Here is a 7,897-nt window from a genome sequence, read left to right as displayed (position 1 = left end):
TGTGTCAGACCTCAGTGGCCAGGGCAGACAGTGCAGGCTCTATGGAAGAAATTCCCAATGCAATATCAAGCTCATTAGAAGTGGTAATTCCCCAATTTCACCCAGCCTTTGGGTCAGCCCACAGGGTAGCCCAGAGTACTGCTGAGCCCTATATCGGTCCTGCCCCTGCCAACACACTCCTGAAAGGGAGGTGCCCTCAGCACCCCAACAGTGCAGCTTCTAGACCCCACCTTGGCATGAAAATCTTTCCTCCTTCAGATAAGTGAAGAAATTAAAATTAGGGGAGTCTGGAACAATCTTGAGGTAGGAACTGGACTCCTTTCCCTAAAGGATTCCTGCTGCACCCAAGTTGAACCTCTTCATTTGTTTCTCCTCCAGGGCCAGCGGCAGATTCATCCCCTCTGGTCCCCACAGGCCTCCTGCACCAGCTTCAGTAAGGTGATTTGAGGGAAGAGAGGCTTTAGCAAGACCCTTTCCCAGTGCTGCTAAGTTCTTTCTAAGATCAAGCAAAACCACCACCTGAGAACTGAGAGTGTACCTGTGCAATGCCACGAAGCACATGGCCTTTTTGTTGCAAAATACACAAAGGTGTTGAACAAACACTGGGCACACGCACGCACGTGGGGCTCTCAGCAAACTGCTCTTGAATGGCATCCATCCCAACAGGCACTGGTTGACACCCTGAGCACATGAATTTTCTGTTGACTCACCCCCCCTGCAAGGGGTCTCAACAGCCCCTTGCCCTCCCTCGTAAGCCCAGCACTGCACAGCTTGTGCCCAAGAGCACATGCTAACTCAGGACCACTAGCAGCAGTGCACAGCTCCTCTCTCCAGCCCTTACCTCCAGCCAGAAGCAGCCAGCTGAGAGATCAAAAGCAAGTACAAGCAAGGCTGCCTGTTGGGAATCTGCTCTGACTCAGGCCATGTCGATTTTTGCCTGCTAGTTATTGTCTCGCAAACAACTCCGGTCTCTCTCCCTCTCTAGTGAAAAGATTTCCTGAATTATGTGGTGACAGAAGATAAGATCTTCCCAATCCTAATAAAAGTCCCAAAGCAAGAGTTGGTTTCTCTCATTCACGAAGAGAGAGACAAACTCAAGGCTAATGACAAAGAAATCCTCTTCCTCCACCCACCCTGACCCCACAGGCAATGGCTGCCATGCTTTGTGACTCAGAGCACTCAGACATCAGACAGAGCAGGTCCCATGTCAAGAACTGCTGAAGAAATATCTTAACCCTAGCTTGCCCACAGAAGGGTCTCAGATATCCAAGTCCAGGAAAAAATAAATAATTCAATAATTGAATGGTACCTCAATAAGGACAGGTCCTTAGACTGACTAAATTACTAATGTCCTTTATTTTCTTACAAGCTCCACTAGCTGTTCTCCTTCATGGAGAGTCTCTGAGCTCAGCAGGTACCCTAGGAGCCAGCAGACCACCCCTAAAGGCTCTGTTGGGTAGGTGATCCCAACAGATCAGACAGACAGTTCCTGAGAGGAAGAATATGTTCCATGCCTGTTTTTTGGCCAGGGTGTGGAGGCACAGAGATGCAATGCTCACCCTTTTTAGGGAACCTGCAGTCGTACAAGACAAACTGAATTTGTTGGAGATACACAGTCCCATCAGACTGTAGGTGCTCAAGCCAGGTATCACAGTTCCAAAATAGCTTTACCAGTAGCAGTCATTTTTGTGCTGGCACACTTGAGTTCATACTAGGAATGTCATTGGTGTGTTTAGGTGTGTTTTTTGTTGTTGAGTTGTTGATTGGGTTTGTTGCTTTTTTTCAAGTCCTATCCAAAATAGTCACACTGGTAAAACTTTCCAAGCCACATCAGCTCACACAGGAAACCTACAACAAGCTAGCAAATGGTGAACCCCATGTCCTTTCCACCACCAGACGAAGGGCTTAGCACACATGGCCCACAGAGTGTGACAGGCTTTTGGGTTTTCTGCAGGACCTTGCGGTGTGGGGCTGACCGATGGCACTAAGGGATCAGTGGGATCCCTCCAAGGTGAGTGAGCCAGTTCTGCTCAGAGCAGGGCTGAGTATGCCACAGTACTGCATTGTTTGCCCCCTCCTGGAAACAGCTTTAGGAAGGGCGGGGAAGGAATTCAGTAAATTCCTGATTGTGTGGCTAAAATGCGGTCAGTATAAAGGTCAAGCTGCAGCTACAGATGCTGAACTTAGATGCTTTGTAAAGTCTTACCCTGGGTTTTGGGAAGCACAGTATCTTTACTGTGATACTGCCTACCCACACAGTGTCCATAACATGAGCTACGCAGAACATCTTCAGTGATGTATTCCTTGCTTTCTTTTTTTTTTCCTAATCAAAATATGCCGTTCTTCTTGCAGCCTGGTGATTTGCAAAGACTTACAGCTTCCAATGAAGTTCTAGGGGGAAGGTTTGCTAAGGTCTCCAGGGTGGTTTCCCAAGTCAGCTGGAGGAAGCAAGTTTGAAATAATCCCCCTAATAATAACTTCCACCCTGCAATAGCTGTCCCAACATGATTTGGTGTAGTGAAAAAACTCTCTACAGTTTCTGTTCCTGTGTGGAACAAAAACAAATGCCAAAAATGCAAAAGAACTTGTGAAACAGAATTATCAACTCCAGCCTGATCTAATCGGCTCATATGCTGCTTCACACCAGATTAGTTAATGCACATGGAAAAAAACCCTTTTCCTAATGACACTCATCAAACTCAATGTTTATATTAACAACCCTTGCAAGGACTTTGACTGTCTTCTCCTCAACACTTTTCATAGCAGACTTAAGACTACTGTGGCATACTGAGAGTGGTTTATTCCCTTCACAGTGGTGACTGCAGAAGGGAGGAGAAATGAGGTTTCCCCTCAAAAAAAATTAGTGGCATTTATAGCAGGAAGGAAATGCATGTATCTGTGTGTGGAGATAGCAAAACAAGCAAATATTTCCTTCAGCATTCCTCCCCCTCACCACATGAACACACCCATTGCCTGGAGCTACAGGAGGCAAAAGCACGTGGGATCTTTTTGGTAAGGTATTGGCAACACATCTCTGTCTTCATTAGGGCATCAGAGGTGTGCAGGGTGGCAAGGAAGACCTGAATTAGAGCAGAATGATGGGATTAGAGTCACTGGGATGAGCTTTCTTACTCCAAAGCTGCCCACCTAGCCCTGGCAAAGGGGTTCCAACTCAGCAGGGCTGAGCCTGGAAGTCTCGTGCTTGGCTGCCACCTCAGCAGCTGTTGCCTTATTCTTAAAGCATTATCCCTACTGGATTGGTCCCAGCTTTTTTTTCCCTCTGTCTTCAGAATATGGGCCAGCTGGGAGTCCATTTCACTGCTCATTGTGAATCCAATCTGGTTGGCTGCTTCTGCATCACACTTCACAAGAGGACCACTAAAGTCTGCCCTCCACTGCATAAGAAGGGTCTAAACACACAGAGGTTACAGAGAATACAGGGGAGCAGTGTCTGCTCTCTCCAGATATGACCCACGCTGTTTAGAAACCAGGAGTGAATTCAGCTCTTCAACAAAGGACCCGCCTTTGTTTTCTAGTGGTGTATGTTCAAGCAGAATTTGTTTCTCAGGGAGGGGAACCACATGGACTGAGGATGTACACACGAAGATGGGTAAATCACACCTACTTTGGGAAGAAAACAAATGACTGTCCAAGAGGCAAGGTGATGGGGGTTGGAGCCTAGAGAAGCAATAAACCCAGCGGCATTTCAACTGCAGCAGGCAGCAGCTCACCAAACCTGCCCCGTTTTCCTTAGTGCCTCCTTGCACGCCAAGGCTGCAGCCACCAGAGGTCAATGTGATCACACCAACCTCACCCAGCTGTTGGGTGCTGCACAGAGCCCCCTTTGAAACTGGGACGTCAAACAGAAATATGAAGTAAGAAGTGTTTTCCACCTTTTAGGACAAAATTTTGGGGCAGATTTGCATGTAAACCAACATTCAAAGCATTAATCACAGCATGACCTCATCACTATCCAGGAAAAAAGGTCTTGAGAGGGTTGATCCTGCAAACACTCAGAATTGAGACTCTGTTACTGCCACCAAGGGATTAGCTGCTGAGCTGGGAGCCCTGCTCAGCCTAGTTCAAAAATATTCTAGTCCCTCATGCAGCTTCAACAGGAGGAAAGGAAGAAGCATAGATAGAAAAGACCGCTTCCATCTTCCCTTCCTCCTCTCTGTGATAATCAAAGTCCTGTATGGCTCCTCTCCTGGGCTGGTACATAAGCATGCCCCAGGGTGTTTGGCTGCCAGATTTCTCTGAGTCACTGTCAGGCTGAGACTGGCCAGATGCTGATGGAGAAGAGGCAGGAGGGGTCATACCATCCCACAACACTCGTTAGACTAAACATGTGCCATACCAAGGAAAGGGACAGGATTCATGTGTCAGGGAAGGAAGCTGCTGCTCTTTCAGACTTATCAGCAAATTTGCTCCATAAGCAAAAGGTAACATAAATGAAGTCCCAGAAAACTCCCTTCTGCTACAATAGTTGAAGCTTTGAGGGCGCGGGTTGGTGGTGCATGGGGGAAGACATGTTGGCTTTCCAGTCTGCAGTACATCAAAGCTCCAGCAGCCACTGTCAGAGAGCAGATCCTGGTTCACCTGTGAACCTGGTCTTGTAGTTCATGGTTTGGGAAACCAGCCCAAGCTTGGTGGTTTTCTAGTCCCAGGAATACCTGATTGTCCTTGGAGGGCAATGCAGTGGCAAGAGAGAGAGGCATGCTGAGAATTCTCTGGGGTTTCAGTAAATCAGGACTACACTAGAACCTTTTCCCCTTGACTGGAGAGCAAACCTGTCCAGGACACGGACAGAGAAAAGAACTGAATTCATGCTAGCAGGACAAAGCCTCTCTGGAGAGGGCAAAGACCAGCCAAGTGCCACCAGCTCTTGTAACACTGCTCCAGGGCCATAGGGTGGCACCACCGCACCATCCAACCCCGTGGGGAAGGAGGTGGTTGGGCAAAGCCCAAACGCTTTGGGTCAGCGTGGCCTTAAACTGGAGCCCTTGCAAAGGGAAGGATGTGAGGAGCCAAGGGCTGTGCCTGTTCCTGCCACGCAAACCTGCCAGGGCTCCTTACTCATGACTGCTGAGGCCTTTCCCAAGCCTTTTCATGGAATAGCTTCAAACTGACAGAGGGCAGATTTAGATTAGGGAAGAAATTCTTTGCTGTGAGGGTGGTGAGACACTGGAACAGCTTGCTCAGAGAAGCAGTAGATGCCCCATCCTTGGAAGTGTTGGATGGGGCTCTGACCCACCTGGTCTAGTGGAAGATGTCCCTGCCTATGGCAGGGGGGTTGGAATTGTGTGAACTTTAAGGTCCCTTCCGACCCAAACCATTCTGTGATTCTATGATTCTATGACCTACACTGGGCCCAGCTATTCTTATCCTACAGCTGACTGGAGATTGCTGCTGCACTGAGCCAGGCCTGGGCTTACCTCTGGGACAGCAAAGAGGCTATAACTCCCCTCTGCTCCTCTAAGTGTTGTCTAATGGTGTGTCCTCCAGGACATCTGTCAGAGGTGGCACAGAGCACCCCTCAACCCATGCTTAGTGTGGGCCAAGGACTACAAACCAAAGCAGAGACACAACAAATTTGGTACAGATATGACCTAAGCCAGAGCAGTTAGGTGCCAGAGGTGTAGACAAGAGAACAGCATCTTGGATCTCATTTCCTCTTCCACATACCACCATGGCCACACCAAATGCCCTGCAGGATGTGACCCTAGATAATGTGGGAGGTCTTGCAGCCCTTCTGTCTGCTGCATGGGATCTGTGCTGGAGCCATTGTGGCTGAACAGGCTGCGATTTGTAACCCTCCCCTAGGCACCCCTCCATGCCTGGCACTCCCAGAGCTCCCCATTCCTCTGTCCCAAAGCTAAAATACCCAGCTACCTCCTCATCTTGGCCTGAGTGGCTCTTTGCCCTTCAGACCATCCCAGAGACCAACATCAGCAAAAGTCAGAGAAAACCACAGGAGGATCAAAGCCTGGGGTGTAACAGGAGCTGTCCCTCACTTCCCAGGAAGCTAACTGCAGCCTCCCCTCTACACCAGAGGTTTTCAATGCCCACGAATGTAACCCTAGCCCTCCCTGGAGCTGGATGCCTGTTTCCCCTGGGAAGAAGTCACACCCTGCCCCATAGATGCAATCCCTGGGCTAAGAGCCCAGTTGCTTAAGACAGTTGCTTGCTGGAGCTCGCCCAAGAGCAATGAGCTTTCCAAGTCCTTTCCCTTTCTTGGGGGTCTGGTAGTCACATAAACAGGAAGAGCCTGGCCCTCTCCCTCCGCCTTCCACGGCTCTGCCTCCCTCCCCTCCTCTCTGGCAGACGCCACATGATGCAAGCCCCAGCGTTGGGCTGCTTGGCCTCCACGGGAGGAGCTGCCAGCTGGCCCCTGACCTCCAGGCTCCGCATTTCCTGTGGCAGCCAGGGAGGGAGACGAGGCCCCTTCTTCCAGACGCTGGGGCTGGGCGTAAAGGGGCCTCTGTGGGCCGGCCTGTGGGGGAAAAGGAAAGGTCATGGTGGTCCTTTGACAGCAGCAACCCGAGGTCGGAGGAGGCAAAGATCTCTGCTGCCCTGGTAGAGCTGGGAGCATTGCTGGGACAGAAACCTCCACCCTAAATGACAGGGTGAGGGCCATGCTTATTTTTAAAAGCTTTGTGGCCTTTTTTCCTAAAACCAAAGGCAGCCACACCAGGTCTGGGCTGCTGCCCAGGACGGACCAGAGCCGGTGCCTGCAGGAGAAGTGTGCAGCTGCAGAGCCCAGTGCTGCTAAACCCAGCCGCAGGAATACGTGCCCATCCTAAAATGAAAAAGCTGGACTGCTGCCTAGGAGGGTGTCACCCCTTTCCCCCAGGTCCCTCTAGGGAGGACTAAGTTGAGACAGGCATCCCCTGCCCCTCCACACATCTCCCATGGGTCATTACGGGGAACAGGACTGAGATCTGTGGAGGGAAGGAGAAAGAAGAACAGAGCCTTGCTGAAGGCATTCAATTTGAGAGGTAGGTCCCTGTTTCTGGGGTCCCCATCCATGCTTGGGCTCTGTGCCAGCCCTGGCTTTTAAAGACCCAGGAAGCTGGCCAGATGTGATGCCCACTCTTCACAACCTGGCAGGAGGTGCCAGATGCCTGAGGAGAGCAGGGAGGGGGGATGGCATCCCAGATGGAAACCTCTGGTATGCCTCTGTGCTGATCTCCACTCTGCCCTGGAATGCGCCCGCCAGCAGCATGTGGGAAAGTGGAGTCAGCAGAGACCTTGGATGTGTCAGCTCCCCGGCTGAGTAAACAAGAGGAGCCCTGGCAAGCATTCAGCCCAAGTATCCAAGACCTTGAAAAAAGGGGGTTGGAAACAGGGAAGTTCTTCTGTCCCCTCCTTGCTCACCCCTTGCAAAATATGTCCTAACCTCTCCCCTACCTCAGGTGCTAACACCACCTCCTCTCACCCCTAGTAAGCCTGGAAAAGTGTGGGGACAGACTTTCCCTGCGGCATTTCCAGCACCATGCTGTCAGATCTGACATCCAGGAGAGACACTGACACAAAAGGAGGGTCTAGAGAAGAAAGAGGTGGGATAAAAGAATTTATCACCCCCCACCATGCACACATATCCATGCCCCTTGGCTGTCTCCCAGACAGCAGGGAGCACAGGGCATGGAGAGAGCTTCCACCAGCAGTACTGGCACTGCCTCAGGGAGCACAGTGACAGCCAGGACAGAGGCACAATACAGCTCCCAGATAAATACCTCCCTGACCCCAGCTGGGGACATTCCCACTGGGGGGTGCAAGCTCCAACCGCACTCCAGATTTCATAGGCTCAAGGAGAGGCTGCAAAACAGTGCATTTCCCAGTGCTGGTTGGAGACATGCTCCCACCACTCTCTGAGTTGCCAGTATTGCCTCCCTTG

Source organism: Manacus candei, unplaced genomic scaffold (assembly GCF_025592945.1).
Source record: "Manacus candei isolate 608988 ecotype Guabito, Panama unplaced genomic scaffold, ASM2559294v1 h1tg000018l, whole genome shotgun sequence".
Taxonomy (NCBI): domain Eukaryota; kingdom Metazoa; phylum Chordata; class Aves; order Passeriformes; family Pipridae; genus Manacus; species Manacus candei.
Note: the sequence above shows the minus strand (reverse complement) of the source record.